The sequence below is a fragment of the Ornithodoros turicata genome, chromosome 6 (assembly GCF_037126465.1).
Source record: "Ornithodoros turicata isolate Travis chromosome 6, ASM3712646v1, whole genome shotgun sequence".
NCBI lineage: Eukaryota > Metazoa > Arthropoda > Arachnida > Ixodida > Argasidae > Ornithodoros > Ornithodoros turicata.
Genome location: NC_088206.1, coordinates 43,753,809 through 43,770,818, shown reverse-complemented (window position 1 = coordinate 43,770,818; position 17,010 = coordinate 43,753,809). Strand labels below are relative to the sequence as shown.

The 17,010-nt window shown below is 46.0% G+C and overlaps 1 long non-coding RNA gene across 1 annotated transcript; it reads left to right on the top strand.

Annotated features, from left to right (window-relative positions):
* The first annotated feature begins 3,902 nt into the window (after nt 1-3,902).
* LOC135396584 (uncharacterized) lies at nt 3,903-6,975 on the top strand. The gene is made up of 2 exons (XR_010423457.1): nt 3,903-6,171; nt 6,776-6,975. It is a non-coding gene; the product is annotated as an uncharacterized LOC135396584 (long non-coding RNA).
* Nucleotides 6,976-17,010: the final 10,035 nt, after the last annotated feature.

The window sequence follows — 17,010 nt, the reverse complement described above, 5'->3', positions numbered from 1 at the left end:
TAATGAGCTCCCCTTCGACAGTTTTTCTTTGGAATCGAAGTACAAACTAAAAAAAGCGCTACGGCAACTTTATCATGGGATGTAGTACCTTTATATGTTCATGTACTGTCAAACTGTATGCCGCTGACTGCTTCAGGCCCAGTGCCACAAGCTTTTCCGCTTAGACGGGCCTGTTTTATTATATTTGTAGTTTGCTTTCTTGAGTAAAATTATTATTATTATTATTTATTATTATTATTTATTATTATTATTATTATGTAAGCGAGTGCAGAAAAAAAAAAGGAATACCGTTTCGAGCAGATTTTCCAGACTGGTATTGCAAGCGCAGTGTGTAGGCAATGTTTATAGCCTAATTTACAGCCGCTGGTAGATTGAGCCAATTGAGAGCCTCCGAGATGCCGGCATCCGTACTATCCGATCACACTTGTACGTCGGGATACAGTAAGTATGCACTAGTAAAACAATACGAAGAGCAATTAAAAATTCCATAATCAGTCAGTACAGGCGGTAGTGACTTGTGAAAACGATAATTGTAGCATGAATATATAAGAACAAAAAAATAAAAATAAAGTACTCATGTAGCAATAGGAGACAAGCAAAAAGACGTGAATGTCTCGAATCGAACTACGGACCTTTCGTGGCAAAGTCCGACACTTTACCACTCGACAAACAGCGCAGAGGGCGCGGGCCGCCTTAAACTCGCGAGGTCAACCATGCACAATGGGGATTATTTCGTCAGTCGGTGGCGAACGGCGTGATAAGGACGAGCGTGGCGCCATCTAGAATCGGGAAAATCGTAAATCAGAGTTGCTCCCCGACTGGTATGGCCTCTTAACGTTGAGGCTCGCCAATGGTTCAGTTGCTGTAGACGTTCTCCTCCTCCGGCGAGCCAACGACAGTGGAGTGCAGCTGTAGGCTGTAGCTTCCACAGTTTCTCCACAACCACCGCCGCCCCCCTTTACCACGTGATCATCCGTAACGAATCGAGACAAAGTAGCCGGAAAACGGCGCCAAAAAGCGCGCGCTGGCTGATCGAACTGCGCATGTGCGCTGCGTGCCCTCTCCACACCCTCTCACTCACTCGAATCCTCTCCCCCCCCCCCCCCCCCCCCTCCTGGCCCGAGCGCTTCGCCAGGCCATCTGCTAATATAATCGGGAAGCATAAAATGAACATCCAGAAGACGAAGGAATTCACATGTACAAATTTATTGACACGGTAAACATATAAACAGGAAGCAACATTTGAATGGAAGTAAATCTACACGATTACTACAGAATACGGCAGAATAAATAAAGAATAAATAGTGCCCAGCAACAGAAAGCGTGACTATCATATTATACAATCCTTAAGGGAACCTATTCGGTTTGGAGAAAGTAGATATTATGATACACATATATAGCACGTGATGAGTCGCAGAAGCCATCCGCTTCATCCCAGCACAACTGTCGAATTTTCTGGTGACAGGGGCCACATGCTCGCGGATCGCAGGGCCACGAAGAGCTGTCGGTGTCTGAATGAAAAAAAAAAAAAAAGGAACCTGTTAATGATATGGTAAACCCGAGCACAGGCAACGTTAATTGGCTGAATACGCTCTGTAAGACATGCTATCGTTACGCGCCTAATGTCGACTAATGACAAAATTCGAGGAGCCCTGCTTACGCGATGCACGCTGTTTTCCCTTTTCATGCACACCAGTGTATTAAACATCAGACACATTCAAATAGCGGAACAAAACGCAACAAGTAACGCCACGCAGAATCATCAACCAGATCATGACTGATAACCGGCAGAAAGTGATGTAATAGGGGACAAGGCGTACCTCCATGCACACAGTTAGTGACAGTATTAAACGTCTGATCACTGACATGCATCATGCGTTTGTCTGCTTACCTTTCATTCAGGCGTTCATCCATGGCTCGAACATCTTCGAAATCCACGAAACGAAATCACCGTCTGCTCTCATACGTAGACGCCAGCTACTGTTAGGGACTGTGCGACAAACTGGTGGCGCCGCGGTGCGGCCTCCGGAGTAAGTACCTTGCGTGATACATTTGCCAGCTTTGCTTACATGTGAAGTGCGGGCATCTTTTTGCCAATGCATCGCTAACTGTGCCAGCACCTAAAAGAAATCTCTATTGGGGACCAGATGCTTCGTTTCTCGTGATTTCTACGCTTCCAATACCACCGAGGTCACTAGACTCGCAACGAATAGCGTTTGTGACGCGCGTTCGGCCATTGCATGAGGTGTGCACAACATGAGCGAATATATTCTACTTCTTTTTTTCTAGTTTCAATGACACTGAATGAGGACCTGCAAAATTATCGATGATTTACAGTTGCCACTTTCGTGACCGTGAAACGCCGCTGGATACTGTATCACCGTCAAATGCACCGACCAAACGGCAACCTATTTCGAGATAATGATTGAGGTGTTTCATCGCCAGTGCCCACAGCCGATATTGCTCCCGGTATGACGAGTCTCACAGTGAGAACAGAAGTTCTATGTTGTCCAAAGGTTTAGTATTTACTCACCGACCATTTCACAGCTGTCGTCCCGCAAGCCTACGGCGGAAGCCGAGGTAAAAACTCATATACTTTCTTCTTTGATGATCTCTTTAGCGTTATTGTATCTGAAGATACTGGAAAAACTGCAGTACAAGTTCAGGCAATAAGTTGTGACCCCACGTGTTTATTTGTATGGATAAAACGGACGCACGATGTAAATTTTAGTGACGAAGCTATGTGTGTGCAAAGACAACGAAAGGAATACAAGACTCAGTCAAAAACATGATATTACAAATGGGAGTCAGAGGAATACACGTATATAGCCTTCGCTAGCAAGCCAGGATTTTGTGAGGAGTCAAATAACCATCCTCTCGGCGTATCACTTACAGGTGTTTTGACCGGACAGACGCGAGTGGCTGTTCTCCTTCCGTACTGTTAGATGCATTGTAAATACGGTGGTTGCTTCTGTGCAGTTTGTCTCCATTCTCTTCGTTCGCGCCCCAGAAAGGTTCCACATTATTTGCACTTCGAAAATTAGCCCTTCTAATTATGGCGGCCGCCACGCAAGCTACGGTTCCACTTGAGAATGCATAGAACGGGCGGCGTGGTATCACGTCGGTTACGTCCAAGACCGCCACTGGCGGCGCTGTCGCGACGGAGCAGCGCCCCCCCCCCCCTTTAGGTGTCGCACGGTCCCTATTCTCATCGTAGAACACTAGAATTGTGCGACCAACTACTGTAACTCACACAGATAAAATTTTTCGTTTCGGAGTTCGTCGCTACTGGTGTTATTTCTTTTGGCACACCAAGCGCGCGACTGCGACGCACGAGACACCGGCGATGGTAAGTCTCGGTCAACTTCCCCTTCACACGCCTTCATCCTTCACCTCGGAAGAGCATTTTGTCTGAAGTAAAAAGACTAGGTGAGATGGGGGCGCGTCAGGTTTATCGTGCCCTTGCGGACTTTGACATCGCGACGGCCCGGTCACACTGAATCAACTACACCATCTGCCCTTCAGGTACTTTTGAACTATGAAGGGCAGGTGCCTCAGGACCAGAGCTGCCGATATTTCAAACACAAATTGTTCTTCTTCAGGGCACCGTCCTCATCATTGGCATGCTATTTAAAGGGACGGTCTCGTACAGCCGGGGCGATTCCGAAACTTAGCCAAAACTAGTTTCACGAGTACTGTACACATACAACCGTCAAAGTTTCATTCGGAATAACCAAGTCGTTTTCGAGGAATTTGTCGAAACGTGCCGTAAGAACAGACGACGAAAGCTGCGTCGGCCTGCGGGTGCGTCGTCGTTGTCATGGTAATTGTAACTTGCAGAAGCACCTTCCTAGAGTCACTGTACCCGGGGAAGAGTACCGGATTCGCTTTCCCCGTGCTGCCGCCTTGCTCATTCGCCGAGGCGCGTCACGTGGTGCGTTTTCCTCCTCTTTGCTTCCAACCTCCCGCCGGGTCTACGGGGAATGCAATAGCTGGGACGCATGTGCGCGTACGTTCGTGTGCCGCCCTTGGTTTTTTGTACGTGCAATGTATCTCAGAGAGCTGAGGAACTACGAACAACCATGTCTGGATGTTGTGCTGCAACGGGACAGAGTCAGGCAAAGCATTTTTCTGCATTCCGAGGGGCAAAAGTGACGAAACGCGTAGATCGGCACAGAACCTGCCGGAAGAACTTCGCGCCTACGAATAACACACGCTCGAGCGAGGTAAATTTCGTGGCGTGTTTATTTTTCATTGCAGAACCTTTGCACACGGTAATGAATAACAGTTCAACTGTGCGAAGAACAGCCGGGCGTATCAAAGTAGTGCTTGTTGGATCTTCCCATTGCGTTCCCTGTCCTGCGGTGCTAACAAAACGTCACTATCAGGACCACTTCAGACACGACGACTTCGAGGACAAAGAGATTCGAAAGAAGTTGAAGTGGACGGCAGTCCCAAGCAGTTTTGCATACCGAGCACCTACGAGGCTGAGGAAGGCTCCTATCCCCCGTTCTTCGCACGCAGAGTTCTCCGAGGAGTCACCAAAAGACTTGCACACTGGAGTTGATGACAACATAGTGTAAGATCAAGGGGCAGTGGAGCATGGTAATGCGTCGAAATATATGTAGATATGCACTATGAGAACTATTGAAACTTATGAAAACTATTCCTAAATATTGAGCTGTAATTGTGAGTGAATCAACTTTGCAGAGTAGAGGAAGACAACACCGTCACAAATTTCTGTGACCAGAGCATCGAGGAATATGCTCAGGAAAAACCTGCAGACAAGTCATGTGATGGTCCCCTCGACGAGGTCGCAGTTTTAAAAGAAACGAGCAAAGGCTGAGACGGAATGTAGTGACTTGAAGCTCACGGTCTACTCCTCATGGAAGATCAACTGCTTGCGTTGGAGCAGGGGATTGGAAGAACAATCCACAGCACTTTACATGCGCGTGAAAAAACGTTGGCATGCACATAGCCATTGAACGTGTGAAACAAATTTAATTGCGAAGAGATGAGAATAAAACTCTTGGAGGTTATTTATGTCAACCTGAAGCTGCACACACGAGCACTATAGTTTTATGTCCACAAAACAAAAGAACTAAAAAAAACTGATCTATAGAGCGCAAACGAGACTCGACGATGCCTTTTAGAGGCGAACACGCGCCACCATAATTCATCTGTTAGCTACAGAATACAACAAACGGTTCTGTAGTGACGCTTGTGCCCTGTTTCATTAAGTATTAGCAGAGTCCCACCACAGGAAGTCACAAAATTTTTGGTGCACAGCCGCGAAATCAACGCGATGTAACACTGACTACAGCTATCGCGATCCGCGGCGGCTTGGAACCAATATGGCTGCCGGAGCAGACGACGCGGAGCGGTTGCGGTAGTCTGCTTCCGTCGTTGTACTATGGTGTCATTCATCTAGCCACCATAGTTGCACCGCTGCCGGCAGCTGGGACACATTCTGTTGTCTGTATGATTTTTAAACAAATCCACATGAATAGTTGGAATATAAGAGGCAAGAATGTTTATATCCATGAAATCCAGCAATTAAATATAAGATTGTACAGCACAGCGCCGTTTTTGTTATGGTTTCGTTATGATCGCCGTGTTCACTAGGCCTAACACCGGCGACAAAACGTATTATTTTCAGTTAGATATCGATGGATGAGCATAAGTTGAAACTGATTTCCGAGAAACTTATATTAGGATGTACATTTGCAGCGTAAAATCGGGTTAGTCTGTGAAAATTTTTTGTCACGAAGTCCCCGCTTCACTGTGTTTGTTTTCGTCGCCATTTTGGGTGGCAGTATGGTGTCATGGCGACCCCTTTGGTAAAAAGCAAACCAATCAGAGGAGTGAAACTGTGATTGACAGGTCGAGCCTCTTTTTGTGACTCCTCCCAATGACCAGACTCCCTTTTAATATATGGCTCTGCACCTTCCAGACGATGAGAGCCACCTGTTTCGCTTTCGTCGGACTATCCCACTGATCTCGATTGTAAGAGGCTGGATCGCGGATGGGGAGCGCGAGCGTGCGGCTGGTGCGGCAACCGGCCGTCATCTTACTGTACCCAAAACAGTCGCCGCAGCGATCATGGCAACTTCTTGCAACTACGGTCGTACCAACCGTACCGGCAAGGATACAGGGCCGAAATTTCTACAGGTGAGTCATTCTTTATAAAGGAATAAATAGGCGTCCATCCTGTACATTTATTTGACAATTATGAAGTGTTTTTTTTTTTTTTTTGCCCAAAACCAGCACTGGGTGCAAGTTGTTTGATCGCCATTCCGAGGTTCAATCGAACACACTTGCATTTTACCCGCCAGCAAATACTGTTTGAGTGCATAATATGCTGGAGAGAACATGTTACGCTAAACTGATAGTGGTGTCATCAATATGTGCGAGCTTACAGATAAGTATCATGTTCCTCATTCACGGGTTCCTACTTTACTGGGAGGAACCACCCCAGTGCACGCACTGTGGTTAGCCTCTCTCAATTTTGCACATTCTCTTTACATGTTCACATCATGGAACACATCACTTCAGAGAGTTTTACATACACCTTAGGCCCCTTCAAACAGCATTGTGTCTTGGTGATGAAGCTATAATTCTTTTTAGAGCAGCGTTTAAACGTTGAAATTTAAAAGATATTGGAATTGTAAGCCCTGTTTTAAACTGATGTTTTAAACATTTATGCAATGCTTTTACTAAACAACATATTTATTTTTAACTAGTTGCATCCTAACCAATGTTCTGTCCTTCACAGCTGCCTCGACATACGCAAGAAATTGGTGCAAAACCTGAGCAGTGCCCACAAACTTCGATCACCGCAGCACCTCCAAAAAGTAAAAGCATATGTGTCACATGATATTTTTTAAGGTATTCATAGTATATAATACCTTGTATTAACTGTTGTAGATCTAACCCACCTCTACAGTATACACCCTCAGGAATTAAAACTCGTTGTGGAACTGTGATCATTGTTTCAGTTACTAGGCATGCACATATATGCTATAAGAAGAAAATTATTTCTTGAGAATGCACTACTGTTGATCACACTCATGCAGCTGTAGGTTTACCTTCGGCCTCTTGGAACTCTCTGTAGTTGCCTTAGCTGCAGGAGGAGTGTCCTCCAGCATGTCAACTACTTGCAAAAATATTGACGTATTTAAGATTATGACACAGTTTGAAGGATTTCAATTCAGGAAATTTGCAGTGGCAGGGCCTGCCAGAGTGAAACCTATTGAATATTTTATGGTGTCGAAGTGGCAGTTCCTTCAGGATAGGAATATCTTAGATGGGAGCAAAAAGCTTGAAATTAACAAAGTGTTGTTTGCGTTAAGCAATTTGTAATACACTGAACACATAGGCAGCAAAACAAAAATTTAAAATTCAGCATGTATGAAAATTGGGTGCAACAAATTTGCATAGTGTACCTGTACATTGTCATTCCTGAGATATATATTGTCATTGCAGGGAGGTCACAAAACAATAAATGTATTGTTTTGTCACTTCCCTGCACATTCATTGTATCTTGAAATGCGTATATGCCAGAATAAATGTTGAACTTGAAAAATGTATCTTCTTTACAAAAGCATATCGTGTTACATCTTTGTCACGCAGAATGCACAACCAAGAAAGCCATTTTCCATTAAACATCACGTTTGACATGATTCAGTTGGTATCATTTCATAGACAGGGTACACCAGGGCTCCAGTTTCAAGCTCCAAATCGTCATGTTGCAGTTTGGAAACCGTACATGTGTAGTGCAAGAGAGCCCTCGCACATTAAAATGTAAGATGGGAGTCACTGTTAATGCAAAGTAACTCCTATGAGAGAGAGTGACGCTGCAGAAAAGTGTGCAAACTGCGGAAAGTGTCATAGCAGATCTTCAGAAATCGTGCCTGGTTTCACGGCAGTGCTACCACACTCCGTTTTAGATGGCGATGATAATGATTGGAGTTTCAGATGTGCAGCTGCATTTTTTGCAACGTGCTCCACATAACAAGCAAAACAAAGTCAGCAGTGGATGGCAGGCCCCCGTCCCTTCGCAGCTTTGTTCACGCGTCAGTTCTATTCAGCAAAAGCATGTGAGTACGCGAGAAGGACATTCAGTTTCACCCGCAAATAATCAGAGCAAGTGAATGAAGAAAAAAAAGTGCGGTACTTCAAAAGGAGATAAGTCTTGTGTCTCAAGGAGGTGTTACCACTTACTAAGTAACTTGATTAAGTTTACATCAATACCTAGATTAACTGGCCTAAGCGTGATCTAATTGCGTGAAGTAATTGTTTGGGATGCTTCGGTGTGTTCATATTTGCGAGGCATTACGTCGAAGACACCACTGTCGTTCACTAAAATACTCTTTCTTGCTTGATATAAATCACACTAAACGCATACGCCTGTCTGAAACAACGGCTGTGATTCTACGGGGCGATTTCTTTCTACCATGCGGGTATATCCTTTCTGTGACCGTTCTTTGTGGAACAATTTTTGTCCAGAACGCAGCACGGGAGATTATATACATGGTTGTTAATCTCACATTGTTTCTTATTGAAATATTGGCTGGGAGATGTGCTGTACTACAATCCCCAGCGCTGCACTGCAGTGACGGTCTAGTTTCGGAATGCAAAACATAACGTAATTAAGAATCGAACGGCAGGACACCTGTGAAACACTGCTAGGATACATCAGTATACTGGCACCTTACAAAATTGTGTGACGACAAACAACGATCAACGCCTGCAGCGCAATAAATACTCACAATCTCTGTTGCCTCCCATTGTTTTCTAGGGGCGCACACAGCGCTTTAGGGCCTCCCAACATGGCGGCCCGAATGCGTGCCTCTCCCTCACGAGCCCCTCTCCCACGCGCGTTCCAGCTTTTATACATAGAGATCAGTGATAAAGGCTTGACTTTGCTGACCAAAAGCGAGGGAGGCTCCGCCTCCAAAATGCGCGCCAATAGGAGGACTAGGAAGGCTCAAAACGTCAAAAAGGAGTCAAAACTACGCAGTATCGCCGCGTCATCGGAATATAGGTTACCGCAACCACACGTGCCGAGCGCCAATGTTGCGAGAGCAGAGGCTGCGGGTCAGCTTCAAGGTCGTAGCTCTACCGGAGAAGCAGACGACAGCAGCTCACATATCCCGAGCCGAGCGCTACCGGTGCGCCATCTGTAATGTTGAATTCCAATGGCAATCCTACCGTCCTATTGCAATACAGAGCAACGTGTACAAACTCTTCGCATCTGCTTTAAACGCCCGCCTGCAATCCCACTGCAAACACCACCACATCCTCAGTGAAATACAAAACGGCTTCCGGACAAACAGAAGGACCAGCGACAATGTGTTTATTTTAACCCAGATCATAGAACTGCAACGGAAAAGAGACGAAAAGTTGCTATTGGCTTTCCTCGACCTGGAGACAGCATACGATGCTGTGGACCATGAAATCATGTTCAGAAAACTACGTCGGATGGGACTTCTAGACGAGGAAGTGCTACTACTCGAAATGCTATACAAAGAATCGGAGACAGTCTACCAACTAGGTAAACACAAATCAAACCCAGTCCAGGTGAAGGTGGGGTTAAGACAGGGCTGCCCTCTCTCTCCAACCCTGTTTAACATATACGTAAACAACCTGCTACTACGACTACAAAATGAAGCAAAAGGAATTAGCTTGAAAACATTAACGACTGATGGCCAGCAAGTAGAAACCAACGTGACAGCGCTTGCATTCGCAGATGACATCGTTTTAGTAGCCCCATCAGAAAAATGTCTCCAGCATATGCTGAATATATGTACTGAAGAAGCTGGAAAAGACGGACTCAAATTCAATACAACGAAAACTCTCTGGATGACGATGAACAAGGGAGACTCAACGGATGCAAAATTCACGATACAAGGCCAACACATAGCTCAAACAGAAGAATATAAATATCTGGGAATAACCATCACTAACGAAGAAGACCCGTTAAAGAAACATGAACAAAACTTGATAAAAAAAAGTCGGGTCGATTAAAGGGTCACATTTGGAACCTGGCGAAACAATCTTACAACCCTTACAGTGTAGGAAGAATGCTCTGGAAAACGACAGCAGTACCGGCACTTACTTTCGCCAATGACGTGATCGTTTTGTCCCCTGCAACACTAAAAATACTAGACCGACACCAGCGTGAACTTGGCAAATGGCTATTAGGTGGCAATTTCGCAACGCCAAACGCGGCAGTGCAGGGCGAAATGGGATGGTCCTCATTTCTAACTAGAGACGCCAGAGCTAAAACCCATTATCTTGGACGCTTGATCCACATGCCTGAAACATCGACTTCAAAGAGGACTTTCCATCATATCAGATTCTGCGGCCTAAAATCCAGGTGGATCAAAAAGATTAACCAGTATGATAGGAAATACAGCAGGGGAACAGGACGACAGACAGCACGAAGCGAGAAGGAATGGACAAAAATTACAACAGAAGAAATAAACAAAGTCGAACTTGAAGATTGGAGGAAAAACACAGGGAAAAAACACAGTCTTAGGATTTACATGGACCACAAGCCAAAACCGCGAACCTGCACGGAATACAGAGGCGATAGGGGAAGTGCCCTGCTCTTCCAGGCAAGAACAGGATGTCTACTAACGAACACCAGAAGAAAAGAACTGTTTGGTGAGGACATCGACCCTACTTGCCCACTCTGTGGTAAAGCACCTGAAGACTTAAACCACATCCTCCAGGAATGCGACAAACTGCAAGGGGTCACATTGTTGACATTTGCGACAAGAAACACAGAAGATATCATGGCGATGCTGTATCGCGAAAACAAAACCGAAAGCCAGAATGCACTCCTAGCGCGAATACAGCGCCATCTAACAAATTGGGAAAAAATGAAGAAATCTGCCATGAAGATCCAAATGAACCAAGAATCACAGAATAACAAACAAATACGACTTCATTGTTAAATGTTATCCTCGCACCTGTGACTTCAAAAGAAGTCTGCCCTGTGACAAAAGGGATTAGGTGTAACTATACTCCATACTCCAATGGCAGAGTCGGAGCAAGTGGCAGGCTCCGCAGTGGAGCGGCTTGACCTGGCCTAGAGCAAGTGATCCGACTCTGCGACTGGAACACTTCCGCAGAACTTGGAGTTAGCCCTGGGTATAATCTTGGTGGATGGCGAAGAAGAAGAAAAAGATGCTAATGTTCCATTATAACGCCATGTTTTGCAACATCAAGGTCCTGCTAATCTCCTAACGTTGCCCTGGTAATGTCTGACTTATCGCTTCCTTCATGAAACAAAATTGCCAACGTACGACGCGACATACTAGTCACGGAAGATGGGTTGCAAAGCAGCCATGTTGGCGAAATAGAGACAGGAAATAGGAAGCACGAGCGACAAGTGACACGTCACGTAGAGTTCCGGTAGAATCTGCCTATTTTGGCGGAGTAATCTGGGTTGCTGCCTGGAGCGACCTTGGCTCGAATGCCGCTCCGAAGCTGCCATTGGAAGACTCCAAAACTGTTCCCAATTTGCCAATCGAACAGACTTGTTCTCGGCGGAGCAACAAAACTTGCTCCGGAGGCGCTCCGAATCTGCCATTGGAATTCAACATTAGGCAAGAGCTAGAGGCCGCAGCGCTCCGCCTCCCGAGTCCTCCTATTAACGCACCATTTGGAGGCGGAGCCTCCCTCGTTCTTGGTCAGTAAAGTCAAGGATAGTCCATTGTTGAACACTGGCCACTTCAAATCAAGCGAATACAACGCGTTATTTCTTGGTGTGGGCTGTGACTCAAATCACCCACGCGTTCCTTCACAAGAAGTTGCTATAACTGCCATGAAGAAGTGTAGGCAAAGAGTTCATCGTCAAGTAAAGCGGCCAGTTCAAGAGAGCCTATCTCATATTCACCCGTCATCAAGTCCTCTACACGATTTCACCCTCAGTGTACCTCTTCAAGATGAACCTCGTCCTGTGTCCCTAGATGTTGTTGACACTATTGCTTCGTCTCAGTATGGTTCTGGAGTGTCAACGTTACTGCCCTTACCTTCCCGCGGCAATCGCTCTGCATTTGATGATAGGGCAGTGGAATTGGACTTTTCTCATTTCAAGTGAGCGAGGAAAGTTGTGCAGTAACTAGAATTTCTTCGCTGCCAAACTTCGAAGAACAACTGAAAGGCCGGGCGCTCGAATCGACCGTTACACATTTGGAATTCACTAACCTTTTGAAAGTATTACGGACGGTTCCCTGTCTTTGTGAGGTTCCAGTGTGTGCAAGGACCTGCTACGAACTCCCAGTGCTGCTTCTGGAGTAGAGCAGATGGGAGATGGAAAGTATTGCGATTTATTGTAAAATTGTGCACATTTCATTCATGCAGAAATGTGCCTTCAGTTTTGAATGAAACTACTTTGCAAAGTACTGTCACAGTATAGCAACAGCCCCCTGTTTTACTGTGGAGGAGATATATGTATATTGGAATTGAATAAATCTTTATGTATTTCTTAGATTTGTTGTGCAATAGAATTGAACTTTAATGATATTCAGTGCAGAATTGTACTCAATAATTTCTAAAGTGCAGAATGGGCATAGAAGGTGGCTCACAGATCTGATATCTATTTTATGACTATGCAAGCTACTGCCGCGAAATATCTCGCACAAGTTCAGCGTCAGGCCGGGTAACCCACAAACGCAAACTGCATTTAGAGAGCTTTCGTCTTTTTACTGTAAAGTGCTGTAGGGTGATTTCATGCCGAATCAATCAGGGTGGTCCGGTCGACCTCTCCAATTTTTTTCTTTCAAAACTATATTGAAGCCTTGTCCCGAGGAGGCAGACTGGCGCTAAAAGTAGTTGAAAATAATTGACGGTTATTTTTTGTTAATTATGATTCAGATATGGGCATTTCGAGCACTGCGCTTCCTACGAAGTTTGACGCCGCGTATCTTCACAACTATATTCAACATATACAGCATATTTGTTTTTTACACCCAATTGTGATACCCGAAAGTAATCTACATCATTGTGTTCGTCTCGAGATGCCCTTTCTTCTCATAGCGAGTATGTCGTATTGTGATTTGGGGCAACGCATCCAACAGTTCTTTTTTTTTTTTTTTTTTTGTGAGGGGTGTCTACCGATAATGCGTAAATTCGACAGCGCGCATCCCATTCATCCCCACTCGTGACAACTTTCATATTACTCACAAACGTTCTTCACGACTATCGAAATATCACATCAAAAAATTTGCTTCAGAGATGGGTGAAGTTACCTTCGTAACGCAACGTCATTCTCAACTTAACTTCGACCATCTCTGAAGCAATTTTTTTTTTTTTTTATGTGGTGTTTTGAGTCGCCATGAAGAACGTTTGTGAGTTAAATAAACCATGTCACGAGTGGGAAGATGTGGGATGCGCGCTGTCGAATTTGCGCATTTTCGGTAGACACCCCTCATAAAAAGACTGTTGAGCGCGTTTCCCCAAATCACAATACGATATACTCGCTATAAGAAAGGGCATTTCGAGATTCTTCGCTTCAGGCATGCGATTTCTCTTCGGTGCAGATAACTTTCTGGGATCACAACTGGGAGACGACTAGTGAGGTTCCCAAAACGTACCATATTTTACAAACTAGGCAACTTTGCGACTTATTATCTCCTCAAAGGCAAACTTACAATCCTCAGAACTTAGGATGCAATATGCTATCCACCCTTGATAATACATGAAAAAAAGAAAAAGAAAATAAAGAAATCAGCTGAATATGGTAAATAGTTATGAAGATAATAATAATAATAATAACAATAATTTTTTATTAGTGCCCAAGAACGGTCGCTAAGGTCATGGTGTTGGCGCACACAATACACATAACTCACAGTGGATACAATACAGACATAAACGCACAAATAATTATGTACAGACATATATATAATACATATACAGTGGGATACTAGCAGAGGTACATTACAAACATAACAGGCATACGTACTTACATATTTACAGACAAGTATACCACGCAGTACATGCAATGAAATATCAGCAACAAAACTACAATACATAGATTACGCGCAGCACATAAGTAATAAGATGGAATGCGTCAAACTTTGTAGGAAGCGCAATGGTCGAAATGCCCAAATCTGAATGATAATTCATTATAAAATAACCACCAATTATTTTCAACTACTTTCAGCGCGAATATGCCTCATAGGGACGAGGCTTTAATGTATGTTTGTAAACAAAAAATTTGGAGAGTTCGACCGGACCACCCTACCTCATTCGGCGTGAAATCTTTGTCATATGGATGAAGACACACACACACAATAAATACAAAAAAAAAAACGAAGTGGGAGGAGCTTCCACGCATATGTCCAATGCAGAGCTGAAACACGTCCGAACGGCATCGCGCAATTACGTCCGTTGAACGTCTCTGTGATGTACTTCGGTGTTGCATTCGCACTTTGGGATTTCTGGGGGATTGAGTTCGGACGTCCCAGGGATGTCCCCAACGTCCCCCGATTGACGTCCCCGCGATGTGTTTCGGATTCGTTTGTGTTGTCTGGGAAAAGATCTTCCCGGAACGGCACCGCAAGCGGTACTGCACCTTGGTAAGCTCCCTGTACCACGGTGACCGCCAGGATTATTGGCGAAGAGTAGCAGGCCTGTGTGTATTGTCATCAAGCAAGATAACTACCTATGGAGGTAGCCTCTTTTACACAAACTCTATCTTACATACCAGATAACAACGCTCCAAAGGGAGATTGCTTTATGTACGTGCCATACCCTGCGAACAATCCTGAAACTCCGGAAGAGTCGCTACGGGGGAGCAGTACAGTTCTAGTGGGCTTACTAGAACTTGATATGCCACTCACCTTGATCATGATCAAAGAGCCTCGTCGCTGTACGCCAGCGGCGACAGCACTCCACAGACCCAAATAATGACTGCTCACGGATGATATGTGCACGCAGCCCAGCTCTCACTGCCTGAAAAATAGCCATGCTCCCAACAAATTTGGAAGTTAATTTCCGAAATCAGCAATGCTAGTTGCTTCCGCTCTGTGCGTGCGACCGGTAACGGCTCCAGGTACCTTACGGTGGCCCAATCAACTGCTGGGAGCCCAAATATTTGCGCCGCCCTACTCCACAGTAAAAGTGGAATATGGCATCGCAAAAAACAATGTTCTGCTGTCTCAGACATGCCACAAGACGGACAACCGTCCGTGCGACATATCCGAAAACGGTGCAAACGTTCACGCATTGGGAGGACACCATGGGCCAGCTTCCACTGGAGACTAGCGCGCCGTGCATCAAGCCAGCCAGCAATGATACGTCGCCAGGCGAATTTCGTTGGCACTGCTGGCCTTGCGGGACCCGGTCGCATTTCCCTGTAGGCGGCGTAGAAATCACGGACGCTCCACAAGGAAATGTCTTCATCTGGGCATTCGGATCGCAAGCGCCGCACGACAGCAACACAAGCACAAAAATAAGTAGGGAGTACTTCCGCCCTGGGGCGAAGCTCGGGACTTTCGAGGAACCACCTGGAGGCGTATCCTAGGAAATACTGCACTAAGCGCAGGCCGGGTGCTCTGACGCACGGAGCGCCTCAAAGAGAATACGCGATTGAAGCGCCAAGCACTTTTCTGGCACAGCCGGAACTCCCAAGCCACCCAGATCACGGCTTCCGTGGAGTTGAGACCTACAGACCCATTCAACGGATCCGCCCCACAGAAAGCGGAACGCGTGTCGTGTGATAGCTGCTTGTATTACCGCTGGCGGGGATGAAACAGCCGCTAAAAACCACAAGCGACTGTAATACCATGCTGCTAACAGCCGTGCCCGAAAAGTGATCGGCAGTTCAACAAACTTAAGTTCTCGCAGCACAGCACTACAGCGGCTGAATACTCGAGGCCAGTTGACAGCTGAGACCCCTGCACTGTCAAAAACAACCCCCAGGATTTTAACCTGAGGTCTTACAGGAACTTGAAACGGTGCAGCACAGGTTGGCTGAACATTTAAAAAAAGAGCGACACTTTTGGACCTATTCGGACCCTTTTTCGGACACTTTTGGACCTAAGACGGTGTGCTGCTCCCTGCTTCAAAGCCTCCCAGTGATCTGGCCCAAAATCGGGTGCGGAACACTGTTCCGATAGCCAATCTTGCATATCACTTTTAATTTCGGGATCCTCGAGCAAGGACACGTTCACGACAATGACCTCACCACTGGGAGAAGCATATTGTCGGGAGACGCCACGGCTGTGTCAGGTGTAGGGTCACCAACACAACGTTCACTCGCAGCCGCCACACTAACAGCTTCTAGAACGGGATACTCATCTTCACGATACACAACTACGGTTGGAGTGTCCGCACTGGCCGCCTGGGCAGCTTGCACAGCCGGCATAACGGGTGCTTTCGGTGGCACGCGACCAGTCCCAACACGTGAAGCCCACGTCGCGGCCGAACACTCGGACACGGCGTGGTCTCCACCGCAACGCCTACACAAGGCATCGCAACTCTCATGCCCAACCTCACCACAGCGGGTACAAAGCGGGGCCACACAGTCCTTCTTAAAGTGACCTTCCGCATTGCAACGCATGCACTCGCGCTTTAGGCCATCATAATTGATAGTCAAGCGCTTATACCGCGTACGCTGATGAAATTCGGAACAGGGGATCGCATTTCCATAAGAACACGACGGTTCCCTGTTTCGATTCCTTCCAATTCCTTCTGAAGGAATGTCTCACGGCTCACCTTGGTGACTGGCCCATATCCAGTGAGTGCAGTCTCTACCGCGGTATCGGGAATGGGGTCCGGTACCGAAATAACCGTCACCCTGACCAAGTTGGACTCGAGCGAGACCAACTCAATCACACGGCCCTTCACTGGAAGTGAACCAAGGGCCAGCTTTTCAGCAGCAGCCCTTGACTTCACTATCAAGTCGCATGCTCCACCTCCAATGTGACGCATGCTCTTCACAACTTTTCCTACCGTCTTCACTAGTGGAAGGAGGAAATCTACCCGTGACACGCC